The 17,974-nt window shown below is 41.5% G+C and overlaps 1 protein-coding gene across 1 annotated transcript in view; it reads right to left on the bottom strand.

Annotated features, from left to right (window-relative positions):
- KLHL29 (kelch like family member 29) overlaps positions 1 to 8,451 on the bottom strand; it is a 554,920-nt gene extending 546,469 nt beyond the window's left edge. The window contains exon 1 of the mRNA XM_015407338.1: positions 8,427 to 8,451. The gene's annotated coding sequence lies outside the window, so the exon portion shown is untranslated. The remainder of the gene's footprint in view (positions 1 to 8,426) is intronic.
- Positions 8,452 to 17,974: the final 9,523 nt, after the last annotated feature.

Below are 17,974 nucleotides of genomic sequence, written 5' to 3'. Positions count from 1 at the left end.
AACAAGGCTCAGCTTGCACTTCAACAAGAATGAAAGGATGGAGCACACTGTTAGCATTAATTTACTAAACAGATGCATAAACATTATAGATCCATATTTATTTATTTATTTATTAGATTTCTACCCCGCCCTCCCGCCAAAGCAGCTCAGGACGGCTTACAATTTTAAAACCAACATAAAATACATTCAATAAAATTATATTTAAAGAGATGGCACTTCCCCAAAATAATTCAGTCTTGGTTGGGAGGGGACTGGTAAATATAAGGAAACCACTGGTAACTGTTAACACAGCACATCTGAAAGCCGATACCAGAGGGGGCCTAAATTAAATAACGGGTCTCAAAAGGGTACAAATAGTTAATGTTAGAACCTTTCATTTCTGAATACCACTGATCTCTGTCGAAATTTGGGCTCAGAAATTCCTTGATCCTTTTGAAGACTTAAACTGCTTTCCTCATCCCTTGGATTAAGCTGTTAACCCAATTATTTTTATTCCAACTAGACTGTCAAAATATATTTCAGCAATATCAATTTTATAATTTAATTTTATACTTTTTATAACTTAACACGCTAATTGTTTGCTGTGGCGTAAGAGTTTTACTGACCTCTGGAAAAAATTTAACTTTCTTAATTTTAAGTGGAAGTTTTGTGGCCTCTTTGTAAAAGACTTAACAGATTTATTGTGACATACACTTTCTTAGCCTAGAGCTCATATAAATACTTATATATGAAAAAAGGGGGGAAATGTAAATTAGGTTCCAAAACACTGTGAAATGCAAGGAGGTACAGTCTGTGACATTTCTGTTCAAAGCTCAACCATATAACAGATAAACACAATGACTATTCACAACAGCAGTAATTAGCAATGACACAATCTTCCTAGCTTTGCTATGCTAATTTAACACCTCTAGAGAGAAAGTAATGGAGCCAAGGTGTTCCAGTATCAGAATCGAGTTCAGCAATTTTCATACCTCTGAAGCTGAATAAATGTTGATGTTCAGTTCAACAGTAGAATATCCAGGGATACTGAAATATTCTTCCACTAGTTTTTGAATGTCACCGCTTTCGTCAAATGTCTGTCCATCTATTATTTCATGTACACGTTAAGCTATAGAAGACTGTTGCTAGCAGATAATGCTGTTATCTTATGCTGGTGAATGAGCCCCGGATGATATGGCAGGTCTTATTCGATGCCCTAATCGTGTAGCCAGAATGAATATGGGGACATAATTGGTATCTGACTCCAACTATGACCTCATTCACCCCAACTTGCTTTAATTACTCATAAGCACCACGTGGTCTAAAAACATGACCCCTCCCAGGAGGAAACTGAAGACTTCTCAACTCAGAGAGTCAACTTAGAAACCTCCCCACTTATGTTTCCCTTTGGGACTCAGGGCCATCTCAAACTGGCACTCATTATTAATATGAATCAATTAGTGTATGTTGATCATAATTCTGACAAAAATGCAACCATAATTGAAAGTATGTCCTCTTAACTCAATTTGATTCAAGAACCTACAGAGCAAAACTCTGTTTATTCCTGGCAAATCAGAGCTTCTCCCTATCCTGTTAACAGCAAACCGCTCTGCCGCTCCACTAGTCATACTGGTCCTGTAGCCTTGCCCAGAATGCAAGGAATAAACAGATACTGAACTGCAATCATGACTTTGATCCCTGACCTGTTCTTGGCATTCTGATCCCAAATAACCCCTTTCTTAGTCCTGCAGGGTTTCTGTAGACTAAAAAGTGTGTGGTGGCTGAATCCCAAAGGATACACAGAAGAAGCATGTCTAAAAAGTTCAATACATGTCAGCGGTGGCCTAAGGAATTTATTTATTTATTTATCATTTTGGTTGGTATACCATCCTTCCCTGAATTCACAGAACTCAGGGCGGTTGAACAATGCTTCCTATCTATGCTGTATCCACTGAGCTCTAGTGAAGGGTTTTTGATCAGTAATGGTAAAATTAAGGGGGTACAAAGCTGATCAATAATCAGGACAAGAGGGAAGAGCAGGATACAATGCATAGCTTTGGGGGAACAGGGGGGGAAATGACGGGGTTTCCACCGTGATGGAAACCATTCTAAAAATTCACCCTCAGGCGGAAATAGACTGCCCCACCCTCAGACCACCGAGAAGGAGGATTCACAGTAAGTGAGACCAATCTTCTGTTCTCCAGTGGTCCGTGGGGGGGGGAGAGGCTACATCTCTGGGACATAGAGAAGCAGTGTGTCCTTGGGAGGGAAAGACAGTTTCATAGACCAAGGCAGCATGCTGCAGAATCTTCCTTCCAAAGGCGGCCTCTGCCAAGGCCAGCTTATCAATTCTGTAGTGCCTGGTGAGTGAATGAATGAATGAATGGACCTCCATGCGGCAACCTTGCAGGTGACCTCCAAGGAGGGAAAGGCTCTATATGATGCCAAGGTTTCCGCCCCTCTAAGGGAGTGTGCTGTGACACCCAGAGGCAGATCTAGATCTGCAGACGTAGGCAAGAATTATACATCCTCTAGCCCAGCTACTAATGGTGGAGGTGGAGACCTTGTGCTCAAAGCCCTCTTCATGTCCAAACAGTGCCACTCCTTTTCCTGAGGGTGCTTAGAATTAGAGCAAAAGGAAGTAGAACTATGTCCTCTGACTTATGGAAAGTATTTACTTTTGGGATGAAGGCCAGGTCTGTGTGGAGGACCACTCTGTTATTATAAAAAACATATAGCTCCTTGTCCACTGAAAGAGCTCTAAGCTCTAACACCCTCCTAGCAAAGGTGATGCCTATCAGGAAGATAGTTTTGAATGTGAGCTCTTTAAGGGGGCACATAGCCATGGGCTCAAAGGGTGACCTAGCTAGGGCCCTGAGAACTATGTTCAGGTTTCATGTGGGAAAGCAATGAGCTGGGGGGGGGATTGATTAAGGCAGTACCCCTCAGAAACTTCTTCACAGGGGTATGCTGGGACAGGGACTTCCCCTTCTTGGGGTTCCCCTGTCAATATGGCTGCTATCTGTCTTTTAAGAGTACTGGTACTGAGGGGTCTTTCTCCAGGCCTTCCTGAAAGAAGACAAGTACATCTCCCACCTTGGCTGTAAGGGGCTCTACCCGGCATTCCATTGGGAAAAGCACTAAGTTTGGAACACCTACTGAGTGTCATTATATACCCTGTCAGTGGACCATTTCCTAGAGCCTATTAAGGTGTAGATGACCCTGTCCAGGTAACCTATCTCTTTGAATAACAACTGCTCAACTTCCAGGCTGTGAGGCTCAGTAGCTCGGGCCATGGGTGCAGAAGGGACCCCTGCGAGAGAAGGTCCTCTGTGATAGGGAGTCTCCATGGGTCCATGACCGACAGACTCATCTGATCCTGAAATCATGTCCTGGAGGACGAAAAAGGAGCCATCAGAACCACCTGTGCCTGATGGTCTGTAATTCTCTGAATCATCCTCTGTACTATCTGTGTGGGGGGGAAAGGTGTAGAGTTGTAGATCTGGCCACTCGCAGCATCTCCCCCCTATGGCTCTCTGAGATCTTGTCTTCAATATGAATATTGGTACCCGGCATTCCAATGGGAAAAGGTCCACAGCCATCTTGCTGAATCTCTCACATATCTGTAGGAAGGTCATCTTGTTCAGCAGTCACATTGTTTAATCCAGCACCTTTCTGCTGAGCCAATCCACCACCATATTGGTCTGTCCTTCCATGTGTACTGCCTTGATATACTTCAGATGAGCCTCTACCCATTGAAGCATCAGTTTTGCCTCTGTGTAGAGAGACCTGGATCTGCTGCCCCCCCGCCAGTTGACGTATCACTGTGCCGTCATAATGTCCATATGAACTAAAATGTCCAAAGAGGTGTCTCTGAGAAGGCTGCTGCTAAGGCAATCTTCTTCAAGTCATCCTTCAGCCCTGTTGCTGCCAGCAGCTGAAGGGTCCGAAGCCCACAAGTAAATAACTCTGGCGAACAGCAAGTATGCAGTTTACACCTTTAAGGCTGTCGAGAAGGCCTCAAAGTCCTTCCACAGAGCCTGCTCAATTTTTCTGTTGCAAGAGTCCCTGTGGAGCCCATCTGCATCCACAGGCAGGACTGAATTAGAGCACAGGCTAGCCACAGGATCATCAACCAAACGGAGCTTGAAAAGCTCAACAGCATCTGGTACCAGGGAGCGGAACTTCATAATAATATGATGATTTCACTACGGCCTGGCTGGGGCTTCCCACTCAGACCGCACCACCCTTTCAAATGCTTCAGGGAAGGGGATCCTAAGGGGGAGCACCCCCTCTGGTGGGAAACTCCTGATATAACCCGTTGGACACTTTGGGTCAGGCATTTCCATCCCCTGACTGCTAACAGGAATTTCCAGGATGTGCAAAACTTACGGAAGGATCTTGTGGAAGACCTGCAGGAAAAGGTGATTCTGCATAGTAGTGACTATGGGTTCCTCTTCATCAGATAGCTCCTCCTCCTCCTTGTGCAAGGACAAATCAGAGCCTACTGAGTCCTGATCCTCATCCCTCAGCAGTGAGCTCGATCCTCTTTCTGCCCTGGTGTTGTGCTCCAGCCTCCTTCTCTTCTCTGTGTGTGGGGGGAGTGAGGGGCCTTCCTACTATCTGATGCACTACTAGAGGGGGAGCTACGCCTGTGCCTGCTATGGGATCTACAGCCTGTGTGTGTGGGGGGGGAGTGAGGGGCCTTCGCCTGTGCCTGCTATGGGATCTACAGCCCTTGGGCCTGGCTTGTGAAATGGCTTCTCTGATCTCTCCACTTATCTAAGCCATGAGGTTAGCCTGAGCACTATCTCTGGATAAATCCAGTCCTGCACTCCCTGTTGGATCAAGCTCTACTTGGGACCCCGGGGGGAATGCTGCCAGGGTGAGGAAGGAAGCTCCAGGCTGGAGGGGGCACAATTTCATTGATACCTCATAAGCAAATGGGAGGCCTGAAGGACTAACCAATTTTCATTCTACCATAAATGATTGTGGTCTCATCTCTCATTGTGCTAGAATAAAAACTCATTACCCTTTATATTGTCACATGACTCCAGGTTTGTTTGTTTGCTTTTGTCATAACAGCTATCCTTCTGGAATTGCCACCTCAAAGTAATCCATGTTTTATCATGAATTTTAAAAATCTCAGATTATTTTGTTTGTTATAATGGTTAGTCTGACCACTGGGGAAGGGAGAAATGTCTGCTAGAAAAAGGACAGGCACTATCCATAAAATTATGGGGGGGGGGTGTTACATTATAATTTATCTTCTTACAACATGAGAGCCCCTGAGTTCAGGCGGGGGCATAGATATGCTACCCCTGCCTGTCCTGATGGTGCTTTAGAGAAGTTCTGCCTGCCTTGGGTGCCAGCAGATAGTCTTGGTTGGGAACTTCTGAAGTGATAGGAGGTTTTGGCCAAGAAGCTAAATCTCTACCATGCTCTCCTTCTTACTCTCATGGCAGAGCTATAGCAGCTGTGACCTTCCGGTGGGGATACATTACCTAGGAAAATTTAGTATGCCTTTTTAACACCTACAATATTAGCATTAAGTTACCACCTCTTCCATAAACATCCTTTGAGATACAGGCAAGACAACTCTTCTTGTCTAAATGGGGCAGTGGTAGGAGTGTAGTGAAGGAAACTAAACAAAACAGCAAGTTGCTAAGAAAACACAGATACCCATAAAGTGGGTGGCTCAGCCATGCTCAAGTCCTATTGAGGACAGCGGGACAAGGACAAAGGTAAACCCTTGAACCACTATGAGGGCAATGGGGCTTCAATGCATTCCCCCCCCCGGGGCAACATCCATGGTTAAATGTGTGCTTTTTTGGTATGCTCTTAAGATCAACCCAGAAAATAACTTGGCAAAATGCCTGTACAAGAGGCTAATACATGAGTGTCTCTTACTGGTGATGCTGGTGGACTGGAAGACAAACAGGAACAATGGCCTGAAAATGGAAATTTACAGTGGGGGCAGCACATCAAAGAACTTTGGAAAGAAAGTGCTCTTTTCTTCAAACAAAGATTTACGGGGGGGGGGAGGGGTTATTAGCGTTACACATTTTATGGGGAGAAGGGGGAAAGTCTTTTTAAAGGAAATTTTTTTTGGGGGGGGAGAGAAAAACCTAAAATCACACCACCATTAAGTTCTTGAAAGCTTCTGTTCCACTCACCATTATTCCCAACGGGTTTTGTAAAAGGAAGTTACATTTGTAAATAATGGTGGCTTTCCTAACATCTGTTCCCAAGATCTGTTTCTAGTCCCAAAGCTTGACTGTATAAGATCAAGGCATCTTAGCAACCTTACTGTATCCCACCTTTGATTTTCAAGAAGCAATTTAGATTTTTACAAGTAATTTAGATAAAAGCATCTAATTTTGTTGCAAGGTGCTAGAAACTCTTTAATCTAATTTTTTTCAGAGAAGCAGCTTTCAAGGAGAAAAAAATATACAGGTATCCCAACCAAATAAAAACAGAGAGAGAGAGAGAGAGAGAGAGAGAGAGAGAGAGAGAGAGAGAGAGAGAGAGAGAGAGAGAACAAAGGAAGAAAACCAAATAAAAAGAGAGAGAGAGAGAGAGAGAGAGAGAGAGAGAGAAACTACCTAAGAATATCAAGTGGGAAGTGAAAAGCAGGTACTTTCATTTTTCAAATCTGGAAGCTTTCTTGCAACAGTTTCTGAGCATCTTGCTAATAAATGATGCCTAGAGGAAAGGAATCCTCGGTTGAAAGTCCCTTTCAATAACCTCACTGATCCAAAGAACAATATATGGCCAGCTACTACAACTTTCCCAAGGTAACAGCTAAAGCTATTTTGTTTTAAAACTGCTCCACACAGCCCTGCTTCCTAATACTTCCTGTTTGCTTCCATTCTAGACTACATATTTCTAACCAGGCTACAGAAACTAAAATCTGCTTCAGTTAAAAGAGAGTAAAACGTTGTTGTATAACTGCCTATTATTTTATACTTTATTGGTACAACTACCCCCTTTTGTACACCATAAATGGGACGTGTACTTTTGTTTGAGGGAAGGGAATTGGGGGGGGGGGAGAGAAGAAACCATACCAAAATTAATCTTTCCTCTCCATTCCCGAGTTTGCAATATGTTTCAGGAACAGTCATCAAGAATCAAACTATATCAAAAATCATGGGACATTTCAGGGCATGATCAATATCCATTTACAGAGACAACCAGGGCTCAAAGAATTCCAGAATTCCATTTTTAATAAGGATCAGATTTTATTTCCCTTCCACCTCACACAAATAAAATCTTTTCTCAATCATCAGAAGTCATTACATAGCAGCGTACAACTGAAATATTCCTTCCTGCAGTCAACAGCAACCAGGTACTTTACTGTATGCTGCAAGGTTTTTACGTTAGTAGAAAACAGGGTTGGAACTGGAGTTGACCTCAACACTGGAGAAAAACCACAATCTTTGTCTTGGTTATCCTTTCTAAGCAATGATCGGAATTGCCAGAGGTTCCTAGAAGAGCTCAATACTGCTCAGCTCATCCTGCTGGGTTTCTTTTGGAGAGGAAGTCACAGGGTACACAGTGTGAACTGTGGAGGTACTTAACATGCTTGAAAAATAAAACTGTATTCAAGAGCTTCTTTCTCCCCGTCAACAGGGAAACAACTCAGAGTCAATGGTAAATATTCCAGAAAGGACTAACACCACATTTACAGAAGAAGCAATTTATACATCTGTATGCTAGTCAAAAGCTACTTGCAACACTCTAGTCAAGAGCTACTTGTAGTGCTCCTGAACCACTGCAAAGGTTATTATACTGCCAAAAAAGTAACATTAAGGCTAGTGGTACATGAAGAAGAGAAGAGACTGGATTTATACCTCGCCCTTCACTACCCAAAGGAGTCTCAGAGCGGCTTACAATCCCTTTCCTTTCCCCTCCCCACAACAGACACCCTGTGAGGGAGGTGGGGCTGAGAGAGCTCTCTCGAGAACTGCTCTGAACAGCTCTGAAAGAACTTGTAACTGACCCAAGGTCACACCAGCAGCTGCATGTGGAGGAGTGGAATCAAAGCCATTTGATTCCATGCATGTGGAATCAAACCTGGTCCTCCCAGATAAGAGTCTGCACTCTTAACCACTGCATCAAACTGGCTCTCACACCAAACATGAGAGATGACCACATGGACAATGATTTAAATTGCTCTGATTTAAACTCGGAAAGCTCTCACTGCAAAACAAAAACATTTGGGTGAAGCAGGTTGCCTATCAGGTTGTAGTGTGGGGGGGGCATCCTTCCTCAATTCAACAGACCCCCCCAATATTAAAAACCAGTAAGTTAAGTAGCAGTTAAATGCACTGGCCTTGAGAAGAGATGTCCAGTGAACTAAGTCATAAATTCAAAAGTTGATATTGTTTCATTAGCATATTTTTACCAAAAAAAGGTACAGTTATTTTAAAGGCATTAAAACCTACCTTAGTTTCCAGAATGTGAATATAATTCAATGTCTTGCAATGTAACCATAGGACACCAATTCATTACATTGAAGCAGAGGGTTTCTGTGGGACCAAAACACCTAGAAAAATATGAAAGAACACAGGTAAGTCACTCGCAAAAGATAAAATAATGAGTACTAATAGCACAATCCTAAAAAGAGTTACACTTGAAGATTTGAATGGGCTTTAAAAGGTTGTAACTCTACTTAAAACTGTGCTGCAAATTACTGGTTCAGAAGGGCAGGAGACAGAGAGAAAAGGGTCTTTCTAAAAAACAAGGGACAAGAATAAAAATAACTATGAGGGCTCAAATTTCATATACCACTTATTGAGTTAAAGGATTTTTCACCTCTTCTTCAAGAATAACAAAGATCTGCCACACAGAGTGAAAAGCAAAGCACTCCCAGCTTATACCAAGTTAAACTATTACTATTGGTCATTATTTTAAAAGCAGCGCCGCTTTGAACTGGGTGAGGACTTGTTTATGTAAACAGTAAAGGTGCCTCTGGAGGGCTCCATCTGGGCAGCTCAATGCTTGAACGATCCACCACTGTAAGCCAAAATAAAAAAATCTCTGCATGCAGAAAAACAGGGAAACAAACTAGGTCAGGCTAGTTTTCCAAATGCAAGGCTTTTACATTTTGTTATTGGTGGATGTTTAAACATGCAGCTCTCCATCTGAAGCCCAAAAATGGTGCACATCTAGGAAACGTTTTAGCGCTCGGTACTACTGAATAGACAGGTCCCGGCGGAACAGTTTTTTTCCTAAAGCACTAAATCACCCTTAAAACAACATCTAACACAAAAGACAACAATACTACTATTCTTCCTTGGTACTCTTTTAAAAGCAACAGCAGGGAAACTACAGAAATTACAGGAAGTAGCCTTTGTTCTTGGCAAATCATGACCAAAGAATAAAATTAATATTGAGTTCTATACTTTTAGAATATTTGGTGCCACGACTGTTTCATATTCCTGCTTCCCCTCCCCCGCTGTAATAAATGTGAAAATAATCCTCATGACAGAAGGTAGCATCCATTCCTACAAAATGAACTGTTGTCATTATCCAAGAATCAATATAATTTTTTTTCTTTTAAAGTGAATGTAACACCACATATTGATTTTGTATTTTGAGAACATTGCATTTTGGTCAGAGTAAGAAAGATTTCAGAGAGACTGGAGGAGGGACAAGGGTCTTGCAAAGGTAAATGAGTTACTACAGTTTCGTTCCAGAAACGTAGAGCTATTTCACAATTATGTTTTTGCTACCTGTGTTGGAGGACGAAAGCGAAATCCCCATGTACAATTACACAAGTTGTGTATTTCACTGTAAACAAAGGAATTGTGGAACAGAGAACTGGTATGCACACTGCGTATGTTCAGACAGCAATACATCTAGCAATAGATCCAGCAAAGCACGAGCAGAACTGAAAATGTACTTAGCTCAGTTCCACTTGCACAAGCAACAGTACAAGACCTAGCGCAACCCACAGAACTTCCATTGCAGCTTCGACCCAATCAAAAAACACCTGGTGCTATATTCTTGCAATGCAGGAAACACAAAGTTTAGAGTCAACAGTTTTAATAAGAGCTACCTACAAGTTTTACTTTTAAATCTTGCAGAAGGACTGTTGTGTGTGCAGAAATGCTCTCTGGGATTCAGCCACTGGCATGGAAGGTGGTCACTTTCATGTTTTTTCTGCATGCAAGAGTTTTGCTCTGGAACCGTTTTCCCTTCAAGACAGTGGGTGTTCTTTGGATGTTTCTCCACATACCACAGACCAATTTTACAACATGGTTTCTCAGTCATATAAACAAGACAAGTGCCTATGTCGAAAATTAGAAGCAACTAATATTGAAATATATCTTATTCTGACAAAAGTGCTTTATAACATATTCAGGTGTGCGGATCCTCAAACGGCCACATGGGAGATTCAATTACCCAGCATTCCAGTGTAACCATAACCACTTTGTAAATTATAACTAAGTCAAACTAAAAATAAAAAAGTGCTAGGGCTATTTTCAATAAGGGGAATCCATTTTTAAATGCAGTTACAGAGGAATAACCATACTAAATCTGTTTTGTGACTCTTTAATGGCAAATTGGGTTGCCTAGTCTGGGTTGGAAAATACCTGGAGACTTTGGGGGTGGATCCAGGAGAGGAAGGGGTTTGAGCAGGGGAGTGGCCTCAGCATGGTCCAATGCCATAGAGTCCCCCCTTCAAAGCAGCCATTTTCTCCAGGGGAGCTGAGCTCTGTCAGCTGGAGATCATTTGTGAAAGCGGGAGATCCCCAGGCCCCACCTGGAGGGTGGCAACCCTAACGGCAAACTCCTTTGGAATCCCCTTTGGTCAGATCCCAGTCACAAAAAAGAAAGAAAGAAAGAAGTAAAAATAAAAGAATACATCAGAATAGTCGTTAACAATGTGTATCTAACAAAGGGAGCTTTGACTCTTGAAAGCTTAGACCCCAACAATCTTGTTAGTCTCTATGGTGCTACTGGATTCAAATCTAACAGTCCAAATTCTTCTCTCACAATTTGCTTTCTCCCAAGATCTAAATGGGAATGAGTCATTACTATATCTAACAGTAAAGTGGGTGGCTCAGCCATGTCAATCTTAAAAGTAGTAAAAACCAGCCACAGACTACCCTGGGGCTTCAGGCACACAGAAAACAATTATGTAAATTAAAAGGGGTGTGTGACACAACGAAAGAAACCCTAAATGAGGACTAAGAATATTCACTGCCATCCAAATATTAAGAATTAGTTAAAAGGGGAGGAGAGAGAAAGAACAGGGACTCTGTCCTGCTCAAGCCGCTAACACATTTATAGTATGCTGGAGGAGAAAATTAGGATGGAGGATAATTGTTTATCACTCCTTTGATTCCTCTCAGAGTCCCATGCCGATAATTTGCTGTTCGTCAAGTTGTGTTTATTTAAAACATTTCTATGCCACCTTTCCATCCAGTTTGGTGAACATTAAAACATTCCAAGCATTAAGAAGCATTTTACACACACACACACACACACACCTCTATCTATATATAATGCGTTTGGCAGAACTGTCCCTCCATCCCCATGTAGTTGTCCAAGCACTAGTGAAGAAGTTCTGCACCGTCCAGAAAAAGACACTTTAAACGGAGCTGGTGGAGCTGCCCGAGGATCCTCCAATTCTGGAATGAAGTGAGATCCTGTATTAATGAGATCACCTCTCAGAGAATTTCCTGCATGCTATTGAACAAATGGGACGACTCAGTTAAAGATGATACAAGAGAACTCACATCAACACTTCTTGCAAAGGCCAAGTTAACATTAGCAGCTTCTTGGAAATCTCCCACCCCTCCAATGCTAACAGTGTGGCATGACAAACTGTGGGAACAGTTCGTAATGGCGAAAATAGCAGACCATTGCCGAGGGAATCAATCACCAAACACTACTACACGCTCTAAATTCACACGGACTTGGGCACCAGTGATAAGTTACATGACAGCTCACGAAGTACTCCCTACTAATCCCCAATATCACAGATGGTTGTTCCTGTAATCAACACTCACCATCAATACCAATTAACACAACGAAATGCTCAATGAATCCGGCCTCCACCACACAAGTCTTACATACTTAGATCAAAGGTCTGCTAAGTTTTCTAGGTTCATTTTATATTGTTGCCTATACTGACGTGGTAAAATAAGCTCTTATATTCAGGTTGTGTTACAATTCCTCTAGATTTTATGTTTATAATACCTTGCTATGTTGGTTGTGTTTTGCTCTGTATACTGTATAAAAGAATACAAAATGTATTTATAAACAGAACAAAAAAGAAAAGAAAAAACTAATTCCAGAGCAGAACTTGAGTTTTTAAGGGGGGGGGAACCCTCCAAACAATTTGGGTTTCATTGCCACAGAATACATATGGTGACTGAATGATGAATTTCATCCAAGGGTAAGCATCTTTTCCCCATCACACAAAATTGTTTGCAGCCGATCATCTGAATAGCCAACTTCAATAAGAATATTAGACCACCCTGACAAGGACGTAGAGCAGGGGTGGCCAAACTTGCCTAACATAAGAGCCACATAGAATAAATGTCAGATGTTTGACAGCCACAAGACATGAACAAATACTACAAGTTTTTACTAGGAAATATGCAGATTTGCTTTTTATTAACATTAAATGAGACTGCCAAAAAAAGCGGTAAAAGCAGATATTGATAATGATATTTATTTGTCCAATGATATTTGTTTGCTAATGATATTTAGCTTCCCCAGCCACCCTGCCGGGAACCGCACAATATGTGTGAAAGAGCCACACTTTGGCCACCCCTGGTGTAGAGATAACATAAGAACATAAGAAGAGCCCTGCTGAATCAGACTAATAGTCCATCTAGTCCAGCATCCCATCTCACACCGTGACTACGAGACAAAAACATCAGCAATTAAGTGCACAAGCTGGGTTTTTTAAGTATTTCCACACAAGAGAATGTGCAGACACACAAGAAAAACAATTTATTGTACACCTAATGGCTAGTTTATATAGTTTATAAGCCTTTGTCTAAGGCTTTCCATATCAAAATCATTTTCTGGAGAAGAAAATAGGGCTTTGTTAGGGTAAGGACTTCATAGCGGGGGATATGATTGGAGTTATACACACACAGAATGAGAAATCTCCCTGTGCTGTTGTAGCCATATAAACCAACATCAATATATCAAGATTTCAAGGACACTACTCAAGGGTGGCAGAGGAAGGCAATGGCATACCAACTCTGCTTCTTACTCGCCTTTAAGGCCCCTTGCTGGGGTCGCCATGGGTCGGCTGCGACTTGATGGCACTTTACACACACACACACTGAAGGTTAGATTCAAAGATCAGTGCACAGAAGGTGTCTTCTGCTCTCCGAAGGGTTGTTGTATGTTTGAGCAATGTGTGAGAAAAGCAAAGCTACATTCAAAGATCCTTCTGCAAGTGGAAGCACGAGAACTGCTACTATTTCTGCCTACTAGAGCAATGACCACACTCTTCCATTACCGCTTGCAGCTATCTTCCTTCCACTTAGTTCTTGGGGACCAACCTAGATTTTTGTATAGGATGGGTTACCAAGTTCACACATCCAGCTTTGTATAGAGAGTTCCCAGAGGCCTACTGAATGTGTTTCACGAACATTAAGTGACAGACTTCACGTTCCTGGGATCCCAGATCACCGCAGACTGTGACAGCAGCCATGAAATTAAAAGACGCCTGCTCCTTGGGAGGAAAGCGATGGCGAACCTAAACAGCATGATAAAAAGCAGAGACATCACCCTGCCAACAAAAGTCCGCATGGTCAAAGCAATGGTATTCCCAGTAGTCATGTATGGCTGCGAGAGCTGGACTATAAGGAAGGCCGAGCGCCGAAGAATAGATTCTTTTGAACTATGGTGCTGGAGAAGACTCTTGAGAGTCCCTTGGACTGCAAGAAGAACAAATCAGTCAATCCTAAAAGAAATCAACCCTGACTGTTCCCTGGAAGGCCAGATAATGAAAATGAAGCTCAAATACTTTGGCCACCAAACCACCTCTGTTTTTCTCTTGCCTTGAAAACCCCATGGGGTTGACATTAGTCAGCTGCAACTTGACAGCACTTTAATACAACGTTATATACCTTAAGACTATTGTTATTCTATCTAGTTCCTCATCTCTTCCCTAAAAAGAAACCTGTTTTACTCATCGAAGCCAGCTGAGTAATATTTCTAAGCAGAGAATGGCAATTCTTGTCCAGATTATTCAGTGTTTCTCATGAGCATGAGACAACCACTTTCTCCTATTCTGGGTCATTTAACAAGTAATTCATGGATTATTTACACTACCATTAATTCTAAAAAGGTACCACACTTGCAAAAGAGAGCAATAATTTTCTTCCCCTTTGTCCCCTCCAAACTAAAGCCACAACACATTAGCCAGATTATTTTCTCAAAATTGTCATGGCATCTACTTCTAGATGACTGCTCTGAAATTAGAGGGGGAAATTAGCTGCTCTTATTTTTTCTTAAAACTTTCCAACAAACACTGGGTAGAAATTGATGTTGTGATAGATGTAAAGCATAAAACACAGGTCTGTGTGACATATTTAGATACGAAATTAGATACTAGGAAGTTTTTGGCTGTTTTAGAGCTCCCAGAGCTTTCACAATGCTGCCAACACTTCTGACACTATTGCAAGCTATATATTTCCAAGAGACTTTAAAAATAATACTGTGTGCAGGAAACCTCAAATTCATCTGAAAACAAAGAATGCAAACCCTGACAAAGTTTTAATGGAACTATGTTTAACTCTTAAACACTGGGGAGGGGTACACAATACCCCTAAATCATATTCTATACTGAAGAAGTCACTTGATTCTTAAGAACTCTCTCACCCTTGGTGTGAAGACTTCAAATACTCATATGGTAGAAGTACCCACTGCCCCCAGGTGAAGAGCTGGATAGCAAACATTGCTTGCCCAGTCCTACTACTATGCTTGAACCGATTCTTCCCTTCTTGGCTGTTGCCACGACACTGTTCTTCATTGCTCTATTCTACTCTCTTTTTTTGAAAAAAAAATTATTTTACAAATTAACGTACATAATACAATAAAACAACAAAGACTATCTACATTGTTACTGATTGTTTCAAAGGTATGAAGTTATCAATACATTACAGGTATGCCGTGGTTATACAAAAGAAACCAATTATAGTAAGAATAGAGCAGATTATAACACCCAGTCACGGTGTATAAAGTTATAGTATTGTGTTTGCTGGGTGATACTAATTCTTTCCAAGATATATTCTAATTTTTCCAACATTTGGCTCCACCTTCCAAAAAAAAGCATCATATTTATATGATGGCTCATTGTAGTCGAGCTTATCTGTGATTTTGTCCATCAACAGATGGTTCCAGAGGTTAGAATACCATGAATGAATAGTAAGTGGACTCAGGCCTTTCCAGTTAGTTGCTATGGATGTTTTAGCAGCTGAAAACAGTAAGGTGAGTAGTTCTTTACTTTGTTGGGGAATTGGGGTATCTTTCCAATAGTTTAAAAGGATTATTTCCGGGCGCAATGGTATAACATAACCTGTCAATTTCTCTATTTCTGTTGAAGGATGGCTCTAGTAGATGTAATACGTTTACCCTGTTCATCTTTCATTGAGTTCACATTTCTTGTGGTTTGTTGTGATTTAAGTTTCCACGCCAACAATTTTAAGGATTTAGGGTGGCGGAACCAATACCTGTGTCTAAGAAATAAAAGTTGTTTTTGGATTTTGTTAGTTTCCAATGATTCTAATTTTTTCCTTTCTGCAAGGAGATGCTTATAATTTTTTTTAGATCCAGTTTCAATTCAATTCAATTTATTATGGGTCTATATGACCGAAGTCTTGACCAACAGAGAATGCAAAAGGGGTAAAATAGGTACATAAAATTGACATAAAATATGACAAGTACATAGTCACAATCAGTAAACATATAAAACCCAGGCATAGCCCAGAGAATTAAAAGAACCTAACTACACTTGGGGCGGAGCCAACTAACTAAAATCCTCCAAAGATTAAAATCGGTACAGGTGTTTGCAGAGATGATAAAGCTTTCAGTGTTTCTTGAGAGCAGCAACCTTAGCCAGGAACCGTGCCACGTTAGCTGTTATCAGTCCATCGGCATTTGAATCAGACAACAATACTGAAAGCACCCAAGGTTGCAAGGGAAGATTCATCTTCGTAAGAATAGGAATGATATATATCCCTCTATCTTGAGTCCAATGGGGACAGCGAAACATCAGATGGTCTAAAGTTTCAATTTCGCCAGAGTTGCACAAACAGAGGCGATCTGAGTAAGGTAAACCTCTAAATCTGCCCAGCGTTGGTGCTAGCCCAATCCAACTGTTTGAGTTTCTTCAAGGTTTCCTCGAGCTGGGAGGGCAACAGCTCTTCAGTAGGTGAGGAAATCGGAACTCCCAATGTCTTGAGTTTACCCGCAAGAAGGGACAACCAAGGGTTGGATGTCGTGTCCTTTAGGATGAGACGAAGAAAACCGGCCTGGGGGTGATGACTTGGGTCAGATAGCTTAAATCTCAACTTGAATGCCCTTTTCCAAGCACGTGCTTCGAGCGAAGATTGAACCAATTCCATACGAAGGACAGTCCCAGCAACACACCGTGGAGTTCCAGTAATTCTCCTAAGGAAGGCGTTTAACTGGGAATCCAATTTCTCGTCCACGCCAGCAATCCAGATTTCTGCGCCGTATAAAATTTGGGAGACCACCTTCGCATTATACACCTCGATGGCAGGAGGAATCCGCTTAGCCCCCTTTGTACGGAAGAATCTTTCAACCAGTGCCGTGGCAAGTCTAGATGACTTTTTGACGTACGTCAGATGAGCGGACCAGGATAGATTATAACTAAAGACAATACCAAGATATTGGAAAGAGGAAACCCATTCTAGTTGTGCTTTATTTCTATAATCTTTATATTATCTAATAATTCCTCTGTTAATTTATTTCTTTTTTATTATAGTACGAAGTAAGGGAGATCATCTTTCCTCGGATGACTGCTTTCATAGCATCCCATACTATTGGCATCTGGATGCCGCAGTGAGAGTTCGTTTCGAAGTATTCCTTTAGAGATTGATCTATTTCCTGACAAGCCAGTTGGTTTAATAAAGGGTTTCTGTTTAACGACCAAGTGCGTGGGCCAGTTTCTTCTACGGACACATTCAATGAGCATTCTATCCATGCGTGGTCGGACAAGGTCCATAGACCAATGTCTGAGGAGGAGATTTGGTTGATTAGGGAAGTTGAAATTAGAATATAATCAATTCTAGTGAAAATAATATGACGGGGAGAGTAGTATGTATAATCTTTGATCCTGGGATGTTGCAATCTCCATATATCACAGAGATTGTATTGGGCTAAAAGATTCTGTAAAACAGACTTATATTTTGGATTACACTGAGTATTAATGCCAGGTTTGTATGATCTATCCCAAAGAGGGTCAGAGATGCAGTTAAAATCTCCCCCAATAATTGTATGGCCGTCTTGAAAATCATTAAGGAGTGCCAAAGTGGCTTGGAGGAATGAGTCTTGTCTGGTATTCGGGGCATAGATAGAGGCTAATGTCCAAGTTTCATTGTTTAAAAGGCCCTTTAGGAATATGAAGTGACCCTTTGGGTCAATTGATTATGACTGACACTGAAAATGTACTTTCTTAGAGAATATTATAGCAACTCCCCGAGAGGAGGATGACCCAGGTGCTTGGTATTGGGAAGCAAACCATTTGGTCTTGAATATGGGGATAGTATTTTTTCTAATATGGGTCTCTTGCAAGAATAGAATATCAGAATGCATTTTAACCAGGGATGCGGAAACCTTTTTGATTTTTATATGGCTATTTAGGCCTTTACAGTTCAGAGAAACAATTTTCAGAGTCAGCCATTGTCTAACATGGGAAATAGCGCTGAAAGAGGACCTATTATTACTATGAGTCTTTGTGACTTGGTAAGGCAAACAATACATACTGTTA

This window comes from Gekko japonicus, unplaced genomic scaffold (genome assembly GCF_001447785.1).
Source record: "Gekko japonicus isolate JY-2015 unplaced genomic scaffold, Gekko_japonicus_V1.1 scaffold239, whole genome shotgun sequence".
NCBI classification, from domain to species: domain Eukaryota; kingdom Metazoa; phylum Chordata; class Lepidosauria; order Squamata; family Gekkonidae; genus Gekko; species Gekko japonicus.
The sequence above is the reverse complement of the archived record's forward strand: the minus strand, read 5'-3'. Positions and strand labels throughout refer to the sequence as shown.